The 22,390-nt window shown below is 46.8% G+C and overlaps 1 pseudogene; it reads right to left on the bottom strand.

Moving 5' to 3' along the window:
• Nucleotides 1–910: 910 nt before the first annotated feature.
• Nucleotides 911–19,823, bottom strand: LOC127214686 (ubiquitin-like modifier-activating enzyme 1 Y; annotated as a pseudogene).
• Nucleotides 19,824–22,390: the final 2,567 nt, after the last annotated feature.

Below are 22,390 nucleotides of genomic sequence, written 5' to 3'. Positions count from 1 at the left end.
TTTGACACACGGCTCACAATCCCTGTCATCCTGAAGCCAGGGAACACAGAGTTAAGAGGAAGACAGCAAATGAAGGGAAGGAGGAGGCACATTACAGCGAAAGAAAGTGAACTGTGTGAGTAGCACACTCAGTGGGATGCCGAGAATCCCCAGGAGGCTTCCACTCCCACCAGCTTAGAGAGGCTAACTCCACGGCTGATCCAACCGTTCCTTTGAGCAGAGAGGGTGGCATAAAGAAGGAATAGAGCATGGACACATTAGGGGACAAGCATGAGTGATCTCCAGCCTGTGGCACGTCTGCAGGGTTCAGACGGAAGGGGGTGGTGACTGTGAGATGGACAGTACTAAAGCAAATGAACAACTCCCCACACACAGGGAGTTCAGGAGGAAAGTTCCCTACCTTAAGTAGTCTAGAAACTGCTTGAGGGTCATCTCCTTACTGGCAGGTTGTAGTGCCTGTACGTCAGCGATCCAACAATGTCCACTCCTGATCATGGTAGTGGAGGACAAGACAGTGCTAAAGAGAGGGCTACCCCACCCAAAATGTTCTTCTTAGCATGTAGTAACCACAGCCCTTTTGTCAACAACACTCCTGTGGCAGGACAACTGTGAGCATGATCAGTCAGTCAGCAGCTGGAATCTTTGCAGCAGAAAGGGCTTCCCACCACAAAGACCTTTTGTCTCCTTCCCCAACCTCAGCATTAAATGTTTGATTTAGTGAAGACAGACAGGACTCACAATGAACCCATGCTGCCAGCTCTTCTAAAGCGGCAACACCAACATTACCTATACTTTTGGCACCATACCTGTGGTGACAGGTTGGAACCAGGGTGCCCAGAAAAGCTAAAGAAAATAATAGAAACCAGGATTGATAAAACTGTTTTGTAAAGCTCCAGTTGGTTGGTGTGTCCTAGACCACCTTGTACAGCTCCAAACACACAAGCCCGACTACAGCTGCTGCTGGTGGTTTGCAATGGTTGGGATGATCTTCCATGCAATCAGCTTTGCTCTGTAAGACAGACGAGTGAACAGGGATTACTGAGTAACAGTCTGTTAGGGGCCTACCAAGGGCCCCAAGGAAAACACCCTGGAGCAGAGGTCAGCGGTAAGTAAAACTCCTTTGACCTTATGCCGGTCTGCGGAGAAATCCCGTAGTTTTCTGCCCGCAGGTTGGACACCACGGTGAAATCCATGTGGAAGTTGCTGTCATCATCCTTGTTTTCAGTAGAGAACTAAGGTGAACATCTCTGCAGGACACAAATTTCTCCCCAGAACCTGGGACCACATGATGTACTGAAGGCCCCAGGGCCTTTTTGTAATTATCATGAAATTGCTTTTTTAATAAGCCAAATGTAATTATGCCATTTCTCTCTCTCCTTTCCTCATTCAAATCACTCCCAAATCCCTCTTAAGCCCTGCTTCTTCTCTTGAAAAAGCATGGCTTTTCCTTCCGAGGTTACTTTTAAATAATACCCCTAAATATAAAACAGAGCTTGCTAAGTCTGTGATCATTACATGTGATCCATGACTGCAGGGCTGACAACTTTGTACACATAAGCAATTAGAAGACTCGGGAGGAATACTTCTCCTGCTCTCAGACTCCCTTCTTTGCCTCTACTTTTTGTCCCTGGGCTGGATTCCATGAGACACCTCCCTTCCTATTAAGGCAACTCCCTGAGAACTCCCAGGCCAATCCTGCCCTGCCGGGAACCAGGTATAGTACTGTAGACCTTCCCCTTTCATTCTCTTCCTCGTGGGAGTCCAGTCGCCCACTATCATCTTCACAGCAGAATGGGTGAAGCAGCTCCCCACCCCAGACCTCATCTTGTGGATCCCACAGAGCTTTTCCTCTTAACACACCTACACTTGTCACTTGTTTTCCTTTCTCTCTCTCCCTCTCCCCACCCTCCCTCCCCATGCTTACTCTCTTTCTCTCTCTCTCTCCCCTCCCCCTATCCCCCCCACCCCACTGTCTCTGTCTTGTGCTTATCTCAGCCCTATACTTCAGATTCCCTGGATAATGCAGGACACTCTGGTCTGGAAAACATGTGGTGTAGCTTAAACCACATCCTCATCTCTCTCTGAATTCTTCCAAGTCCAAACCCCCAATCTCCCTCAGCTCTACCGAACCAAATCTGCCAGTCTCATTCCTAGTTCTGCAGCAGATCACATGTGGCACCCCTCTCCTGCCACTTCATCTCTGTTAAGACTCCCATAGATCTTCCCTCCCATAGTCTCCAACCTACTAGTTGCTTTGTTCAACCCTGCAATTCAGGAGGCACTCCCTGGAACCCACAGGCATGCCCTACCCAGCAGGGAACCAGGTAAGCTACTTCCATATCATCCCTTCCAAGTCAGCTCTTCCAAGGTCAGTGCCCTTTCTCACCCCCCAGCCCCCTAACAAAGGTAATAAGCAATGAGATTCTGGTGAAACACCTAACTTCCCTCCCTTTTGAGAAGCCCTCCCACCATCCCAAGCCTACTCCAATTCCTAGGTCTCAGGTCCCAACAGCAAGCAACACTATTTACCTGCAAACCCCAGTACCCACACTTGTCAGTACCCCAGAGGATTTTCCTACAAGCAATGTGCAGCCACCATACCCTCCTAAATAGCAGAGCGAGAACAGACACCTAGGAAGTAATTGCTCATCCCAACAAGGACAAGAGCAGGTTTCAGCACCTAGAATTACAACCTCCCCACCAACAGATACCAAGATGTCATAAAACATTATCAACAACAGCAAGGGCACTATGTCTCCACAAGAGCCCAGCAACCCAAACACAGCGGTCCCAACACGGCTGAAACACAAGTAAAATACCATAAAGCAGCCTTGACAGATACGACAGCGGACCTTCAAGATAAAATTAGTAAATATCTCTTAAAGTAACCTCTGGAAACACAAACAGGTCGTGGAAGGAAATGAACAAAACAGGCAAGGACCCAAAGGAGAAATAATCAATAGAGAAAACCCAAACTGAGGGGAAATCTGGAGATGAAAAATCTGGGACCCTGAAGAGGAACTACAGAGGGAAGTTTCACTAACAGAGCACAGGAGACGCAAGAGAGAATCTCAGGGGTTGAAGATAACATAGAAGACATGGAAACTTTCTGTCAAAGACTACGCTAACTCTAAAAATCCACACCTGCCCTGAGGTATCCAGGAAATCAGGGACACCTAAGAATAATAGGATAGAGGTGGTGGAAAAATCAGAGGTCAAAGGCGCAGAAAGTGTTTCCAACAAAACAATAGGACAACATTGTTCTATCCTAAAGGAGATGCCTATAAAGGTACGACAACACACAACAAATACCAAAAAGACTCGACCAGAAAAACCAGAGTCCTCACACCACATAAAACACTAAATATGAAGAACTGAGAAAGGATGTTAAAAAGCTGCAAGGGATAAAGGACAAGTGACGAAGCAGAATAATGGAATTGCAATCACCTTCTCAGAGAACAACTTGGGATGGACAGATGACAGACTATATATACTTGTAAGAGACTACACATGCCAGCCCAGATTAATGTACCCAGAAAAAGTTTCATTTACCATAGATGGAGAAAATAAGATACTCCCTATGGAAAACATATTTAAGCAACAGCTATCCAGAAATGCAGCCCTGCAAAAAGTGACAGGACAACTGCGACCTAAACAGTTTAACCACAACCATGAAAACGCAGGGAGTGAACATCCCGAGATCAGAAAATCATAGAAGGGAAGGAGAGGGGGCACCGGTGGTGCCTGCTCACATGAAGCATGCATGCATGCAGGCACATGCACACACACACACACACGCACACACAGGCACAGGCACAGACACACCCCATCACCTACCACCACCACCCACCGTTACCACCCACCTCTATCACCAATACCTCCCTCTGCCACCACCACCAAGACAAAATTTTACTGGTCATTGATATTGCTCAATAAGTAGTCTCACATACTTAAATAGAAGACACACGCACGCTAACAATGGACTTTGGGACGTGAAAACAGAATCCACCTCTCTCTTCTCATGCAAGAAATGCCCGGGGAAGTTTACACATCCCCTCAAGGTATTAAGATGTAGATAGATATTCCAAGCACATGGAACTGTGAAACAAGCTAGTGTAGCTATGTTAATGTCTGACAAAACAGACTTCACACTAAACTAATAGACGAGATGGAAGGGACACTATGTTTGCATCAAAGGAAAAAGGAGCCAAACAAGAGGACATTTCAAGCCTAAATGTCTATGCCCCAAATACACTGGCACCCAACTTCATAAGAAACACTACCACTACTACAGCTGAGAGCACACACTGATCCATACAAACAGATAGTGGGAGACTTCTGTATCCCAGATTCAACAACAGACAAGCCATCCAGGAAAACAACAAAGAGAAAAATGGAGGCGCTGTGTTTATAAACAAAACAAAGGGGTCTAACAGATATATACTTACAAACATTAAATAAATATAAAACATCTCTCCCAAACATAAAAGACCACACCTTCTTATCAGCACCCCATGGTGTGTGAAAAACTGATCATGTTACATGATCAACACAGAAATCCCAACAGGTACCAAACATGAAATCACACCAGATTAAAGCTGGAGGTCAACAATAGAAAACTTACAAACTCATGGAAAATGAACAACTCTCTACCGGAATGACAAAAGGGTCTAGACAGAAATTACAAATGAAACACTTCCTAGAACTGAATGGTCATGGATACACAACGTAGCCAATTTCAAGGGCACACTGAGGGTGGTACAAAGAGCAAAGTTAGTAGGCACTAAAGGCCTATGGATGAGAACCCAGAAATCTCCTATTAGCAACTTAACAGCACACAAAAGCTCTAGAAAAAAAAATGAGGGAGTCACACCCAACAGGAGTAGACAGCAAGAAATAAACTTGGGACTGGAATCAATAAAAGAGAAAAAAAAAAACCAAACAAACAACACAATGAAACAACAGTACGTTCTTTAATAAAGTCAGTTCATATTAACAAACTTTTCACAAAAAAAGATAAAGGATGAAAAGAAGACAACAGGCAGGAAATTAAAAGCATCTTAAGAAAGAACATACTTTTCTTTCTTTCTTCTTTTTAATTTTACTTTTTACTCTTTCCAGACAAGGTTTCTCTGTGTAAGCCTGGCTGTCGTGGAACTTGCTTTGTAGACCAGGACGGCATCGATCTCACTGAGCTCATCCTTGGCCCTGCCTTCCAAGTGCTGGTAATAAAAGCATGCACCACCACTTCCTGGCTTAAAAACATGCTTTAGGAACATGTGTGGTCCACCTAATTGGAAAACCTAAGCAAAAGGATAATTTTCTTCACACTTAACTTACCAAAGTTAAAACAAGAACAGACAATCTAGTTAAAAAGACTTATAATCTACAGTGGGAGAGAAGTCATGATAGTCTCCCAACCAAAGAAAGGCCAGGTTCAGATAATTTTAGCATGTAATTCTATCAGGCATTCAAAGGATACTGAATGCCAATACCTGAAAAACTATTTAAAAGAGTAGATACAGAGCTCTACTGCAGAACTCACCTGTGAGACCACAGCTACCCTGCTAACCAGACCACATACATGCCAAAGAAAGACCAAGTCCCCTTTTGAATGTGAATGAAAAAATACTTAACAACCATGCAAATATACTCAATAAAACTGCAAACCTAAACCAAGAACACTTCAAAAAGACCATCCACCATGATCAGGTAGGCTCTATTCCAGAAGTGCAGGAATGTTCTATATACAAAAATTAATAAATGTGATTCTCCATATAAGAAAAATGAAGGGAGACTATGGGGAGACAGCTCAAAGTAAGGTGATGTAAAAGGGTATATAAAAACCTAAAACTCATACTCACATCTACACACCTACACATATATACATTCATATGTGGATGTTCATATATACATGTGTGTACCTCTCTCTTTCCCTCTCTCTCTCTCATTCTGTGTGTGTGTGTGTTATTTGCACTCTCTCCAGAGAAGATAAACACCAAGCTAACCACAGTTTATCTACAATTGCGTCCTGTCTGCAATATGCTGTAGGGAAACTGTGGGACAAAGTTTGCGGGAGTAACCAACCGGTAACTGATTTGATTGTAAGGCCTACACCATGAGATGGAACCCATACCAGACCATGCTTGGCTGTCTGATCAAGAACCTGAGACTAGCTAGGGACCCAGTGTGAAAGCACATACTGGTCTAAAAGCAAAGAAGGAAATCATGACCCCTAATCGACATGGATCAGCGTCTTATTCAACCAGCATCAGAGAGGCTTCCCTCTGTGACAGATGGGTTATAGACATCCACCCACGGCCAGACATTATGCAGAGGGTGGGAGACCTTGGAACACTTATCCCTAAATGGGATGGACCCATGAAGTTCCACTTCTCAGACCTCAGGACACCTTGAGGGGAGAGGAGGCAGAAAGAGTGCAAGCGTCAGAGGCGTTGGCGAATCAAAACAAACAAGGCCCTCTAAGTCAACACAAGCAAAGTTCTTATGGTTTCCACATCAGTGTTTTTGATGGAATTCATGAATGTGCAAACATGTGGGTGGGTCTCTGACTCATGTCCCTTCTCATGAGCTAAATTTGCCTTCTGCTGGACAGTTTTTTGTTTAATATTATTCTGCTATTAGTACACATGTACACACACACACACACGCACACGCACACACACTTAAAATAAATGATGTACAAGAGTAATGTCATTAGGTAAAGGCAATGAAGTGAACAGATATTTGTACCTTCCCAGAGAGGGAAAATCAGTTTTCTCCAACCGAGTGTTAACAACTACTTCAAGGCAGGTATAATGTTCAGGAGGAGTTGAACAGCACATAATGGACTAAACAGGTAGCATGTGTGTGAGTGCTTTTAATTCCTTGCAGTTTGGTGGGGTTTGTTGTTTTGGGGGTTTTGTTGTCGTACTGCATTTTTGCTTTTGAGGATGAACTTAAAAAGCTGGGTGGGGAAGGAGGGGTTGATGAACTGCAAGGGGAAGAATATGATCAAAATATATTTAAATGTAAAAGTTGTTTTGAACAGGAAAATGTCTCTTGGTGCCATCTCCGGTTCGGGTCTTGTTTAGGAAGCCCTAGTGTACACTGTCACGTCAAGGTGACAGGCTCTCAAAGCAGCAGTTATCTTTATCCTCTGGATCTTATATTCCTTTCACCCGCCCCCCCCCCCTTCCTGAGTCTTAGGTGGGGCAGTTGTTTGGAGATGTATCCACTGAACATACTGAAAGGAACCATTGATGGTTTGTGGAAATCAAGCCAAGTACTGGGCCCCTAAGCCATCTTAAAGAAGCTGCTAGTACCTCTTTACCTCACCAGCCTCATTCCTAACTGCACTCTGGGGACTGATTCTAAAATACCCACAGATGTAGCTCTCACCCTTCATCAAAGAAACTTCTCCATGAAACAGATGGACGCCACTCTAGGCCCCCAGCATTGACAAAGGCCTCTGTGCCCATCACACTAACCATCCTGTGTAACCCACCAAATACCTTTTCAAACTCAATGGGGTACATCTTGAATCCAACGAGTTTGTCTTGAGGAGGAAGTGAAGTCTTGAGTTCCTCCAGGTGGCTGTACTCTGAAAAGTGAAGGAACACCATTGAATCTGGTGAACCCGTAGCACTTGCCCAAGGTGAAATCAGGAGTGGAAGGGTGGTGTTCACTTAGGTGTTTGAAAAGGAGAGTCATGCCGGAAGTTGTGAGGGAAGACCAGAAGAGACAAGAGAAAACACTTCTCTTTGTTCCCTGGAAAAGGACACACATACATGGGGTTAAAAAATACAAACAAGTCCAGGAAGACTTGGAGAACCCCAGTAACAAAGATGAACACACACGCACGCGCGCGTATGCACGCACACACACACACACACACACACACACACACACACACCGAAAGGAGGTAGCATATCCATAAGAGATAAAGGACACAAACAAAGAAATTATCCTTCAACAGATGAACACACCTAGACACTACTAAGGTCAAAGAGAGGAGAATTACAGGTGTCTATCAATGCATAGCCATGACACTGAGTAAGACAGATTTGCTCTAGAAAAATCAGGCATAGTTACTCAACCTCTATGGCTCAACGAATAGGGTACAGCTGGTGGTCAAACAAAAGAAACAAAAAGCAGACAAAGGTTTTCAGGGCCAGTGAGGGGGTGGAGGCCAGGAGAAGTTGTTCAACAGGCATAGTTGTTCAACAGGGTAAGATGAAGACAATGGATCTGGGGGGGAAAGGGATTCACCTAAGTTCACAGAATGAAATGACAAGCAATGGTATAGGGGAAAGAAGCACACATACTGCTAGTAAGAATGAGAGGATTCTGAAGAGGAAATCTCTGGCAAATAGTATATACAGAAAGGAACGCCGAGAGACAAACACTATGGAAGGGAAATCGAGAACTGTATCGGTGGGAGACTTGCACAAGAGAAGAGTCTCTTCAGAGATATCAGAGGAGGAGGAGATGGGAGTGCAGAAAGCCAGATGTGTCTCTAGCAGACACACAGAGGGCACTGGCACAGAGGAAAGTCTGAGACACATGCCCCGGTGGGAAAACAGAGGGAGACCTGTCACCAGACAAAGCAGCAAAGGTATCAAGACACCAGAGGGCAGGGAGAAATCACAGTCTTGGTGTATGAAAGCCAATCAACAGAAACAAGAAGTAGACTTCTGTGAAGATACCACACAAGAGAAGGAATGGAACATTTCCATTAACCTATAGTGCAAAGAAATGAGATACAGAAATTCGCTTCAAGCATCCATCCTTAAGCACAGATGCAAAAAGAAGGCAGCCTAGGTAAATCTCAGAAATACAGTAAAAGGCACGGCCTGTGGCAAACACCAGAGGGGAGGCTAAGGGGGAGAGGAGACAAATGGGATCCCTGAACTCATGGCAAAGCATTCTCACCAAATGTGGCACTGGTGCTCTTCAGTTCCTGCTCTGAAACATGGATCCTGACACCAGACTTGGGAGCAAACCTGGGGACCTGCAGAGTCTGCAGGAGTTTGGACGCAGCAGCGCGGTCCTGGGACCCTCCTAGCCCATATGTCTGGGCGAACAGGTTGGCAGCGGCCATCACGTAGTCCAGATGCAGGGGCTGAAGGAAAGGCATGGCAAAGAAAAGCGAGCTCAGCAACCTTACTGGGGAGGGGTAGAGACCCACTCCCCAGGCACCCACCTAGGAGACCCCAAAGACACTTACATTGTTTGTGTCAAAGGTGAGCGGGTGTGGGCAGCGCTTTGGCCCCGACCAGAAGAGTGCACCAGAGCTTGTCAGCTAAGAGAATGCAAAGTTAAGGACAGGGTTGGGAGAGAAGGAACTCTCCAGCAATCCTTGGGCCGAGAAGCATATGCTCACCACCCTTTGAGTGACACACACACACACACACACACACACACACACACACACACACAGAGCGAGTTAAACTTATTGATTTATATGAGGTACTAAACTCATGCAATATGAATTTGTGCACATTAATTCTTCTTAAACTACCACTCGCCATTATTGCACTGATTTCACCGATATGGCGTATCAAGGCATTACACCCAACAAGACCCACTATCAAAGGCTCCTGGACTTGAACCCACAGCTTGCTGTATGCTTAACCATAGATGTCTCACTTGTCACCACAACCATCCTGAGCAATCTGACCTGCCTCAGCCCACAACAAGTGCAGGCAGAAAGGAACCTAAGCCCCTTCCTTGTGGGACGGCAAGAAGGGAAACACAAACGGGTGCGCATAAAGTACTTGTAGGACGCTTGCAAGCAGCTCTCCACGGGTCAGTAACCATCCAATTTCCAGGAAGCCCCTTTGGCCAAATGGACCCATCACATCTGTGATACCTGGTCTGGAGGGAAGTTGTGCAGCAACTGCTGGATGTTGTCAGAATACTGGGTGTGCCAGTGCCGGTAGGCCCAAGTCACACAGTCAGCCCAAGTGTTTGGCCTCTGCAAGACTAGGGTACGCTGTACAGCCGCCAGTACTTCCAAAGTCTGGGTGCCAGACAGCTGCAGTGTGCGCTCCATGAACTTGGGATCTCTGTCCAACACATAGAGCTGGATTATTTCAGAGGCCTGGAAATAAGGTTTCTGGACAAGCCTCCTTTCTCCATGGAAAAGTCAGCCCTGACCACCTCCCACAGCAACCATTAACTCATCAAACAGCTCATCCACTTGCCTGAGGGACACAAGGCAGGATGCCTTACTTGGCTGGCAAGGCAGTGTCTGTTACTTACGTGAGGTACTGGTTAACGCTTTGTGCTGACTTCTTGAAGAGCCCGTCAAACTCATCCCGAGCCCACTACAGACAAGAGTAAACAAATGCCAGTCAACAAAGGTTCTGTACATATCCGTGAGGCTACCAGATAGTAGAGCTTGCTCTGGGTGGAGAGTACATTCAGGTTCTGAATTCTAACTAGTGCATTCAGGTTCTGAATTCTAACTGTCACACATACTACCTACCTAGTCTTATGACCCACAGCAAAGGAATAAACACCCCTGTACCCATCTCAGTTTACAGCCTCGCATGTAACTGTAGTAGCTGCACTCATCAAAGTGGATGAGCATACACCTACCGCATTACTGAGGACAGTGCCAACTGCAGACCCAGTGCTAAAGTCCTGCGATGTATATGACAAAACCGTATCCAGAACTAAATGCTTTACAAAATCTCTGGTAGATATTACTTCACTACTATGCACGACTTCAATGCACATTTTTTTTCACATGAGGAATCTCATCTACAGAACAGAGAGTGCTCCTAAAAAATGCACCGAACACATTCTGAAACCTTTTGTGCCTCTCTGCCTGCTGTGCAGACTCGGAGAACAATTCCATAACCTGTAGCAAAGAATACGGCACCGCAATACGGTTGAAGCTCTCCACAATGGATTTCCTCCTGATCTCCAACTCCTTAGCAAGTCCTTAATAGACTACACTACAAACCTATGAGCCAAGAGAAATCAAAACAGGTTTCTCCTTGAATTGAAAGAACAGAAGCAGGACTAGGCTTTGGGTCAACTTTCCATCCAAGGACATCAGAAATTATATACTTGATTGTACAGGCAGAAGCCACACTGACAAACCAGCTAGCTGCTTAACATATCTGAGTAGGATTTAATCAAGCCAAAAATGCACTCATTATTACAGGTGAAAATGAAATCAGTAGACGATATTAGCTGCTTCTTCTTTTTTTCTTTTTTGCAAGCACTGTTTACATAGATCATTCTCACTGTTCAGACACAGGTTTAATGATGCTCTCTTAACGCCTTCTAAAATAAAAAAGCTCAAGGCTCTTCAATTGTATCCTTTTCACACAATATTTTTGTCCTGTGCCAACACCTCCCAGAAACTCCTGAACTCCCTACCCACTTAACTCATGTTCTCTCTCTCTCTCTCTCTCCCTGTCCCTCTACTCCCCACCCTCTCTCAAGAAAGCACAATAAATGTGAAGTCATAACAAAGAGAGGAAGAAGCAAAGCCCATTAGCAAGACAAGAAATACCAAAAGTATCCAAGAAAAACAGCATGTCCATTCAGCCATCTCCTCCTAGGCACAGAGACCTTCCCTAGAATGTGGTCGGTATACACCATAACATTCAAGTCTAGACAACACATTTTCCCCTTTATGAGCAGGTATCCTATCTTGACTGGGGGGTGCGTTTGGTGGTGGTGCGGGCTGTGTGAGGGCTTCCCCTACTTTGTGCTGGGGTTTTGCTGGTTTGAACTTGTGCAATCTTGTGAGTGTTGTTACCAGAAGTGAACAAGGACCTCAAAAGAACCATGTCTGCTAGTTACAACAGGGTGGACATTCGTAAGGTCTCAGACACTCTGACAGCACACTCAAGATGTGAGCGAATGTGAAGTTCTTTTCAGAAGAAAGGAGTCGCTGGTAGGTACTCTGGGTGTTGGTATAGTCAAGGCACGTGTTCTGGACACACCACACAGCACACAGCACACAGCACAGAGCAAACGGGAATTTGGAGGCTGGGAAGGGCAGAGGCTTGGTGACCTGTTGACTAACCAACCCTTCTGCCTCCCATTCCTCCCAAGGTTGATCACCTGCAGGGTGTGCTCAATGGCATTGGGGAAGTTCTTCAGTGTGCAGATGGGGATGGATTTCTCAGGTGGGTCCTGGCTAGAGCTGTAGGATTCTGTCAAGAAGGGAACAACCACCTGCACGTTGCCCTTGGTGCCCACTGTGCCTGACTCCAGCAGAGGCTTATGGTAGTACACACAACGGCGGTCCATGTATAAACCTTCAGGGAGACGGATGGGGGGGGGGGATTGGCAGGTGAGCAGCAGGAATGTTAAACACAGGAACACAAGAACATCATAAAACACACAAGCACATGTGTGCTCACTCACACAGACACACACACACACACACACACACACACACACACACACACACACACACCCCTACCTCTTGTCTTCACTTGACTCCATACTTACGAGCATCCAAATTGTCCAGAGCATTGGCCACACCATCCAGGTTCTGGAAGAAGTCATCATCGTAGATGTGTTCTGTCTCTGGGCCCACTCGATTCTGGTGGCTCAACACCCTGATGTGTGGATTTATGTTACGCACCGCAGCAGCAGCAGTCTCAGATTTTAATTTCTGTGTAGAAATATGGAGAACACAGCTGTTTCCCCGTTCACTGACACACAACAACTCCATCGAGAGATCTGGGGAGACATCTATCTCATGAAGAGCAAAACAAGGCTCAATGAGAAGCAGGCTCCAATTATGTAAATACCACCTGTGGGGGGAGGGGGGATACTGTAAAGGAGGTTAGGGACCAAAGAATGCTCTTTTATGACAGCACTAAGTATTCCTATTATCCACAGGAGTGAGTCTCTGTTTTCTTGTGCTTTAAGAATTATAAAAGAAATTTGGATACAGGCTATTTTGAGTCTCCTGAAGTTGGTATTTTCTTAGATCATAAATGAGTGAGTGAGTGAGTGAGTGTGTGTGTGTGTACGTGGGTATGTTGCTGGGGGTGTTTACATTTTAGTGTGTAAGCACATTCAAATTCTAAAGGTGAGTAGAAAGAAAAACTGAAAGAAGAAACAAGGGGTCAGAATGGCCTAACACCTACTGGTTTTTCAGTTAACTACATCCAGAATAACCTAACTAAAACCACAGACAAGAAGGTTCTTTGAAAGTCTGAGTCACATACCACTGCTCAAAATCCTCCTCTGGTCCCACTTCATTTACGGTATAAACCGATTGTGACCTCATCTGCCTGGACTCTCTATTCTTTAACATCACACAGCCCCATTCATACCTCTTTCAGGCTTCCACTACTTTTTGCGTGGTTACGTGTTCGTCCACATACCCCTTTCATTCCTGGAATGCCAATTTCCCTGGGGGGGGGAAGTCTTCATAAGCCCTGAAAACCAGCCCCCTCTGACATTCCCAATTGTTACTTCTCTTACACATTTGACATTCTAATATTAACCATAGTCCCCATCCATGTACTCACTCACTACAACAGTAGTCAAACATGTGCTAAGAACATTCTTCAAACGACGAGCTTTGGGCACCATGTTAGAACTTCAAGCAGACTATTTAAAGCATGAGTCCATTTAGCACAGGATGTCAAGATAAATAGGAAGCATTTATCATGAATAATGTTTCTAACACACAATTTCCCTGAGGAGTCACACCACATCAGATTTTTACAAATCTGTGTATTTGTAAAATTCGTGTACATACTACCTGACAACAGATGTAGTTTTATGTCCATGGCATTCCTAAAGTCCTAAATCTGTTTTCTATTACTTTAAAGACTATGAAGGGGATCTACAAACATAGAACATTATTCATCTCCTGAGGTTATTATTTTTAAGTTCTATTTTGCTGTACATTCGGTACCTGTGCCATGCCAGGCTAGCTTTTGCTTACTGTGTTTGTCCTGTGGTCCAGGCTGGTCATAACCTCAGAGGTATCGGTCTCCCCATGATGGAAGTCTACCTAGAGGCAAGTGCCACAAAGCCTGCCCTGTCTGACCTTATCATTTACATACGTATGTATGTCATCACAACCCAATCATCTCTGGAAAATTCCTTCACAGAACTAGGAAAGGCATCCCACAAGTATGGAAGAAATTTCTCCTTTCCACTGATGGAGCAATCTGGGTAAGGAAAGACAAATAGTATCTAAGATCATTTAAGATATTACTGGGTTTGCAGAGTCGGTACACGTGTTACAGGAAGAGGACATCAAGAGGCTTCAGGAAACTGCTCCCTTGTACCGTATTAGAGAAGGACAGGAACATTTCTCTTGTTGCTGCACTACACCCATTACATGGGGCCAGGAACATTTCTTTTGTTACCTTCTGTTTTCTAAATCCAGGGTCTAGAATGCACAGTGTAAAATGAAGCTAGGGAGAAGCGCATTATGAGCAGCGAGTCAAGGGAACACCGACCTTTAGACAATTCCCAGGTATGCTTGTATTACCCCATCTCCCAAGGTCACATCTGAAATAAACAGGCATCAATCTTGAGATTGTTAAGAGGGAAAACCAGGCCAATGAAACAATGTGACAGGTAATAACGTCTACTGATCTCACACCTGAATGACTGAAATGTAGGAACGAATGTAGGACACAGAAAGCTGAAACATGAAGGTCATTAGGTTAGTACCAAAGCAAAGAGAAAGCCACCCCATGGTACTCACTGTGACATCCCAGGGTCGGAAGAGAAACTGTCGGTTCAGATTTGATTTATCAATGGTGTCCATGTCTGTAACTGTGATTTCTCCATCTTCCCCACAGCCAAGGCCAATCATGGCAAAGTTCTTGAGCAGCTCACAGCCGATGGCACCCGCACCTACCTGGAAGTAGGCACACAGTCTAATCAGTAACAGTGAGTGCCCATGTGAAAGCACACGTAACACCACGTAACACCACAAAGTCACAGGGCTGGAAAATCCTATGGGTGACTGAGGGAGGAGGAAACAAAGGAAAAACAGAGATGCACAGGCATATCCTCAACATGGTGATGTGACCAGGATACCAAAACCAAAAGACCCCTCCCTCCTCAAAAGGATGTGGGAGAGAGGGGGAGAGAGTGCGTGGGGATAGGGAGAAAGACAGGGGGGGGGTTTGAGGAGTGTCAGAGAGGGAACAACAGTAAGAGAGACAGAAACAGAGAGAGGGAGAGAGAATCCATTAGTGTCAATCACCAGGAAGTACTTCTGCTTGCCAAGCTTCTCTTGGAAGTCAGATCCAAATACAGCCACTTGCCCATCATAACGGTTCTGGCGCTAGATTTACGAGAACAAAGGCAGGTTAGACAGAGGCTCCCCTCAAGACGTTCCCAAAGTCCCACTGTTCCCACTGACCTACCGGCAGGCACTTATCTTCCATGAAAGCCACTTTGTGCTCAGGGAGACATTCAAGGGCATCAAAGTACAGCCACTGCTTAACGGGCATGAACTTCCCAGAACAAGCCTGGGAAAAGAGCCTTGTCAGCAGCCACTGCAACTAAGGGGCAGAGATGGTTTCAGCAAGGCACAGCACCTTCCCACTCCTGCTGACCTTCATGACCTCCAGGGCAGCCAAACCACCAATGAAGGCATTCACGGGTGCCAGATCCCCAGCAGCCACATGTGCCAGCTTCCGCATGAGGTCTATGTCCAAGCAATCCTGCTGAACTGTTGGCGATGCTCGAGTGTTCACAGCTTGTGCTAAGGTCACCATTTCTGCTGCATCCTCCTGGTTGGATACAAGGAACCAAGAGAGTATCTATCATACCCTACTGCAGGGAGACTAGGCACTACACGCCACGGTGTCTGGCTGGCTTTCTACACATTTACCTCATTATGGGGGCCGAGGAAGCCTGCCATGTTCAGTAGAGAAATGATGCAGGGCCTGGAAACCAATGTGCAGCTGAGCAGGGTGACGACACTTAGCAAAATCTGCTACCACAAAATCTGGTTCTGTCAAGGAGGCGAGTAGTGGTTTCTGTGGAAAATGGATCATCAAGTCCAGATGTGAACCACCTAGGAATCCCCAAAACATGAGTTCATCTACCCACAACCCCTTCCCCACCTACTCACAAAGCTGATCTTCTGAGATACTTTCACTTGACTGACAATGCCTCCGTGGATGTAGTCAGAGAAACCAGATGTGTCACAGATGCTAAAGGTGCAGGGACCTGAAAGATGAAAAAGATGGAGAAGACTGCCAGCCCATGCAGTGCCTCAGCCACTCTCCAAAGATCAATGCACCAACTAAACCAAAGCACAAAAACCTGACACTACAGGCCTAACACCTTAGTTGTATGTTTTATACAGCAAGCTTTACTCAGAGGAGTGGGGGAGGGACAGGGAAGGTTGGGGGGAAAACCAGGGCAACAACGAAGCCAAGCAAAAACCACGCCCACCAAAGGCATTGGAGTATACAACTCTCATCCCAGAATGCCAGAAGTCAACTCAGGAGGATTCAGAGTTCAAAGGCAGCTCCCCAAAGCAAGCAGAGTGATCTCAATCTCACTTCTCTGGCCTCAGACTCTGGGTGCTGACACATCTTGCTTCTGTTGCAACACAGAGGGGGAAAAAAACATGGGAGGGAACAGTATTCCCCTTCTGACCAACAATTTGACTCAATGATTCCAAGTGCTCCCTGCTTTCCCAGAAGACAGGATTCTGGTTTAGATACATAAACTACAATGGATGCTCCATGTGTCTGTACCAAGGCATCCCAACACACACACACAGAAATAGGTAAGCACACAAACATACACTGACACACATATACAGACACACACCACACAGACACAACCACACAGCCCCAGACAGACACACACAGAGACATAGACATCGAAAGTCACACACATACACACTACCGTAGCTTACAGACAGAAACACACACTTCGACACCACACACACACACACACACAGGTAAGCACACGCACACTGACACACGTATACAAACACATACCAGAGACACCACATACACAACCACACAGCCCCAGAGAGACACACAGAGACATAGACACAGAAAGTCACACATAGACACAATTTGAGGTCACAGGCCTCTCCTACTTTTCTTAATTTAAGGGACATTATCTTCACAGGAGCTGTGTTAGTTTCACGCCTTTGTGGGGATCCACTCTATTGGCCAACTGCATACCCTAGCCGTTTTAAAGAACTGTAGGTGATTCTCCTCAACTCCATCACCACCTTATGACCTCCAGTTACTTTCTCAGAGAAGCAGGTAGGATGGCTGAGGTGACCCCATCAGGATCATCTGCCCCTCCCACCTCCCCGGTGCTAGGGTTTCCCTACAGTACCATAGGTACTGCCGTGTCCTACCATGAAACAGCATTTTACAAGGCTGTGTCTAAATCCAAATCCTGTCATGAGGAGTATAGAACAAGCACTCTTTGACAACTGAGCCATCCTTCCAGGCCCTAGTGTATCAGAACCTAGTTTACCGGCCTTATGTACTAGGAAGGATTTGCCTAAGCTACATCCCAGAAAATCAAAAGGGAGTAAACCCAAGAATGATTGGGCTGTCTGACAAACAGCAGTGCAACAATGGGGGAGGGCTGTGGCGGGGTGGCACAAGTTAAAGGCAGTGTTTCACCAGGTGGCACATGGCTTCAATCGCAGCACTCTGGGGGCAGGCAGAGGTAAGTCAATGCTGAGTCTGAGATAAGCCCAGTGTACCTGGCAAGCTCTACAGTGGATCTCCTGGCTTCGGGAGACAGCCCATATCACAGAGAGCCACTTTTCCCTTTGTTCTGTACTACCACTTCTCAACCTCCTTCCCTGGGCTTGCCATACCCAGAACTTTGATCTCTATGGGACCGATGCCATTGAGTTCACTCATGCCCTGAACTTCTGTGAAACAGACAAAGTCACCACTCTCAAATCCGTGATGGGATTCCTCCAAGCAGGTGACGACCCCCGGACTCTCCTGATTCGGAAAGAAAAGTAAGAGTTAAGCAGCATGCTCCTAGTCACAACTCTAAGGACGCAAAGGCAGCAAGGTCACCCTCTAGTCAAGGCTAGCCTCAGCTACATTACTGAGAATGTCTCAAACAAAAACACAAACAAAACAACAAAAACAAAGCAAACAGCAAGCAGGATTTGCAGGCTAGGGCATGCTGACAGCAAGTAAGGTCAACTAGTGGCTAACAGTATTACCTGGGTGGCAGGCTACTCAACTGTTTTAGTGACAGGCCCCTAGTTCAACAGTCAGGAGGGGGGTGGGGGTGGGGGGTTGAAGGGGGGAGGGCTGGGTGGGAGGGGCTGGGGTGCGGAAAGAATGATGAAATGAGAGGGACAGGAAAAGGAAACGTCAAGAAAAGAAAGAAAGGGAGGAGAGGGGAGAGAAAACGGAAGGCGTGCAGAAAATAGGAAAAGCAGAGAAAAGAAAGGACAATTACCACCCAGTTCCGCATTAGAACCTATGGGGCTGGCGTCCTTTACCTTGGTGATCATGGAAACCATGGCACTGAGTGGCTGTTCCCCATTTGAATCAGTGAGAATCATTTCCTCTCCAAAATCACAGAACAGTTGTCTAGGGAGGGAGGCAACAGGAGAGGAGCTTTGGACTAAGCACAGGGCCTTCCAGCTCTCAAGGTACTGGAGCAGATCAGATGATGCTCATACCGCACAGGAAAAGCAAAGCAAAGCAAAACAAAGCAAAAGCTTAATGCAGATGTGTTTGGTGGAGGAGGACCTGAAGGCTTGGGGAAGACACCCCGCCCGCCCACATCCAGTGGAAGTCAGACAAGGAAGAGGCAAGAACTCACCCAACTAGGCCCCGAGTGTCTGCCACCACCAGCTTGATTCCACGGCTATGACAGAACTCACCCACCTGCAGCTGATATTCTAAAGCAGTATTGGTAAGAACCACCACCTGTAAAGACCAACAGGCTCAGGCTTGGGGTGGAGGGAGAGAATGAAACATAAAAGCTGACAAGGTTGAAGGAGAAGGGGGAAGAAAACAACACCCACGCTTGTCGGGCTCAGCCTTCTCCATGTGAACACACAAGTCTCAAGGGTGACACACTCAAGGGACAGAGAAAAGCTTTAAAAACACACTCCCAAACACAACAAATATAATAGTAGTGCTGCACGTACGAGGTCTGAGCTGGCTAAGTTAATTTACCTACAGCCAGGGTATACACAGCGACAGTTGACAACCCAGTCAGCCTGAGTTTCCTCTCATTACACCTGCTTGTGCAAGGCTTGAGAATTACACATGCAGGTGCTTTGTTTCAGAGCCCTTGTACAAGCGAATCTGCCCCTCTGGGGAGCTCTAACTACTGCCTTCACCTCCTAGTTTCCCAGCACAAAGTCTGACACACCGAGGCCGCCCAAATGACAACAAAGCTGAAAGAAAAAGGCAGGAAGATTGGGGATACCTGAAAACCACTCAGGACGTCCTCGACTAGGGCTCCAGTGTAGGTATGCACAGGCACGTAACTGTTGAGTTCCGCAAGGCGAGCTTGGGATATCTCAGCTCGGTTTTTGCCAATATCTTCCTCACGCAGGTAGAACTACAGAAAGGATGGAGGATGACAGTGCTGAAAACACAGGCAGTGCACAAGCTGGGACCTAGGCAAGGAGAAGCCAAAACGAGATACCTGGGAAGAAAGATCAGCCCACTGGGCAGTGCCCTGGTCATGGAGAGTGACAGCCTTGACCCCACCAAGGATGATATTCTTGGCAATTTCCACACCCAGACCTCGCAGGCCTGATATCAGTACACTGGAATTCTGGAGGTGCTTCATTGCCTCATGACCTAGTACATACCTGTCGGCAAAGAACTCCACGTTAGGGCCTGACCCACCCTGTCTCCTTCCACTCTGCATCTCCTGCCCTAGGATACTACTCACAGCTGACGAGTAGAGGCTTTCATCGATGTCCATGTCCTTGTCTTCTGACGTTCCCTAAAAATCAACACGGAGTTCCAGGAGAGATAAGGGTAATGGGGGCTGGCCATGTGAAAAAAATATGAGGTACTTTACCACCCTCCACCTATTGTTTCCATCCTGAAAGCCTGTAAAGTCAGATACTCACTTTGGTTGACCCAGGGGGTGTAGGAGACGAGTAAGAATCCACCTCCGTGTCCGGTCCAGACACTCTGCGTTTCTTGGACAACATCGAGCTGGCTATCTGAAGGTAAAGGGGTTATCAGCAATGAGGCACACGTGCGCAGGAAGTTTATGCTGGCAACACAGGGAGAAATTAAGTTGCTACTACTCTCCTTTTCTGACAGAGGAGAAAGACAGGATGGATCCTGACAAAGTAAGGCAGCTTAAGGGCTCAATGGGGAAACCAAACTCTTGAGAGGCACAGGAAAGATCCAGTAGTTGACACTAACTGGATCCTAAAGTTTTTAGTGTAACTAAAAACAAGTTCTATGTATTTTGAAGTCTGCTTTTGAAGCCACCCAAGGAAAGTTCTTGAGGCAAGATGGGAATTGTGCAGGCTCTGATTGAATCTGGGCTGGAAAATGAAAAGTGTGGCTGGACTGCGTATTTCAAGAGTTCCTTTCACATATGTGATCCTTTGAGTTTCATGGGGAGAGCTGGAACGGCAAACTGAAAAGTGCCGGATGGCACAATGAAACCTGGGAGCTATCTTAGAAAAGGAGATGCAGTCTTCTGTTTAAGGGAAATGGCTTGACTCTTAAGTGCTCTTTTAAGGTCAGGTGATGTCAGAGTTGAGAAAGGCAACAAGATTCATGAAATGTACACACACAGATCTCTCTCTCTCTGTCTCTGTCTCTACACACACACACACACACACACACACACACACACACGAAAGGGGGAACATGCACACACATGCACAGGCACACACAGATATCCACACCCACACACAGATGCAAACACAGGCAGGCACGCATAGGCAGACACACAGGAACACACACATGCGCGCACAGGCACGGCACACCAGCGCGCGCACACACACACCCAGGCACACACAGGCACGCGCACACACACACAAGTACACACACTCACAAAAACACAGGCACGCACACGAGCACAGGCACGCTCAAAGGTACTCACACGCACACCCAGGCACACACTGGCCCGCACACAGGTACACACGCGCACACGTACACACACGCACAGGTACGCACACCGGCACGCGCACACAGGTAATCGGCCTGCTCAGCGCGGCCCTGAGTCCCTACTCCATCCAGGCCCTGAGTTGTACTCCGTGCACAAACTCACAGAAACCACCAACTACCTTCCTGTGCCCCCTGAATCTAAGGTAGTGAGGTAAAAAGTGGGCTCCTCAACCTGCTATAAATCCTCTCACTGGAACGTCCCTCCCTCCAGGCCGCCCGCTCCAACAAGCGGCCCGGGGTTCCTCCGACAGCCGCTGAAGCCTCCGCCACAGGCGGTTTGCGCCGCCCACCCAGCAGAACCCCCTTGCCTGCCACGCTCTTCCCTACTTCCTCTTCCCCGAAGACCCGGCCCCAGACGAGTACAGGCCCCACCTTCAGGTCCCCGGCCTGCTGCGATCCTGAAACTGCCTCCACAGGAGGACAGACCTCCTCCTCAGCGAGGGAACAAGATGGCCCCTGCCCAGCCGGAAGCAGAGGCGGAAGCAGGAGCGCGAGACCACGCCCGCCCACTCATGAATCATCTATGACGCAGGACGCGCGCAGCGCAGCGCAGCACTCAGGAAGGAATCCGCACGTGAGGGTCCACGCTCTAGCCTGTGGGGAATGTGAGCTCACTGATACAATCTACCTTCCATGCGGGGATGCTGATGCCTCCTCCTGGACAGGAAGCATGCATGGCATGAAATCACAGGAAAATCACCTGCTGGCAAAAATGCTCGCATACAGGCAGGTAGCACAACATGACAGCTAACCAGAACATGCCTTTAAATTTAAGCCCCTAGGCACTCGCCCGTGCTGTGGCACTTTGCTTCTCCACCCCCTGCAAGAGGTCCTTGGTGCTGAGCTAGCCACGGTGTTTGTCCCTCTTGTCTGAAACAAAAATCATCCTCCATCCTCCAATGCCATCCTAAATAACACTTGCACCTTTAAAACTAGCAAAGCTGACAAAAATATAAACCCTCGATCACGCTGGGAGGAAATATTGCTACGCACACGAGGCCCGGCGCACAACGGAAGCCAAATTATGAAGGAAAAATCCATCGAAGCTGTTATCTATGAAATTTCAGTACCATACTTGCATAACAAAGATCTGAAAACTGATAGCATCAGTTCACCCTTCAAATCTGAACTGGAGAAATATCACAGAGTCCCACTCTAAGACAAAGAATTACTACAAGACTTTAACATCTCCTGAGAGAAGGTGAATTAGTACTTTGTTGGGAGGAATATCTGACTAATGATCTCATACTCATACT

This window comes from Phodopus roborovskii, unplaced genomic scaffold, assembly GCF_943737965.1.
Source record: "Phodopus roborovskii unplaced genomic scaffold, PHOROB, whole genome shotgun sequence".
NCBI lineage: Eukaryota > Metazoa > Chordata > Mammalia > Rodentia > Cricetidae > Phodopus > Phodopus roborovskii.
The sequence above is the reverse complement of the archived record's forward strand: the minus strand, read 5'-3'. Positions and strand labels throughout refer to the sequence as shown.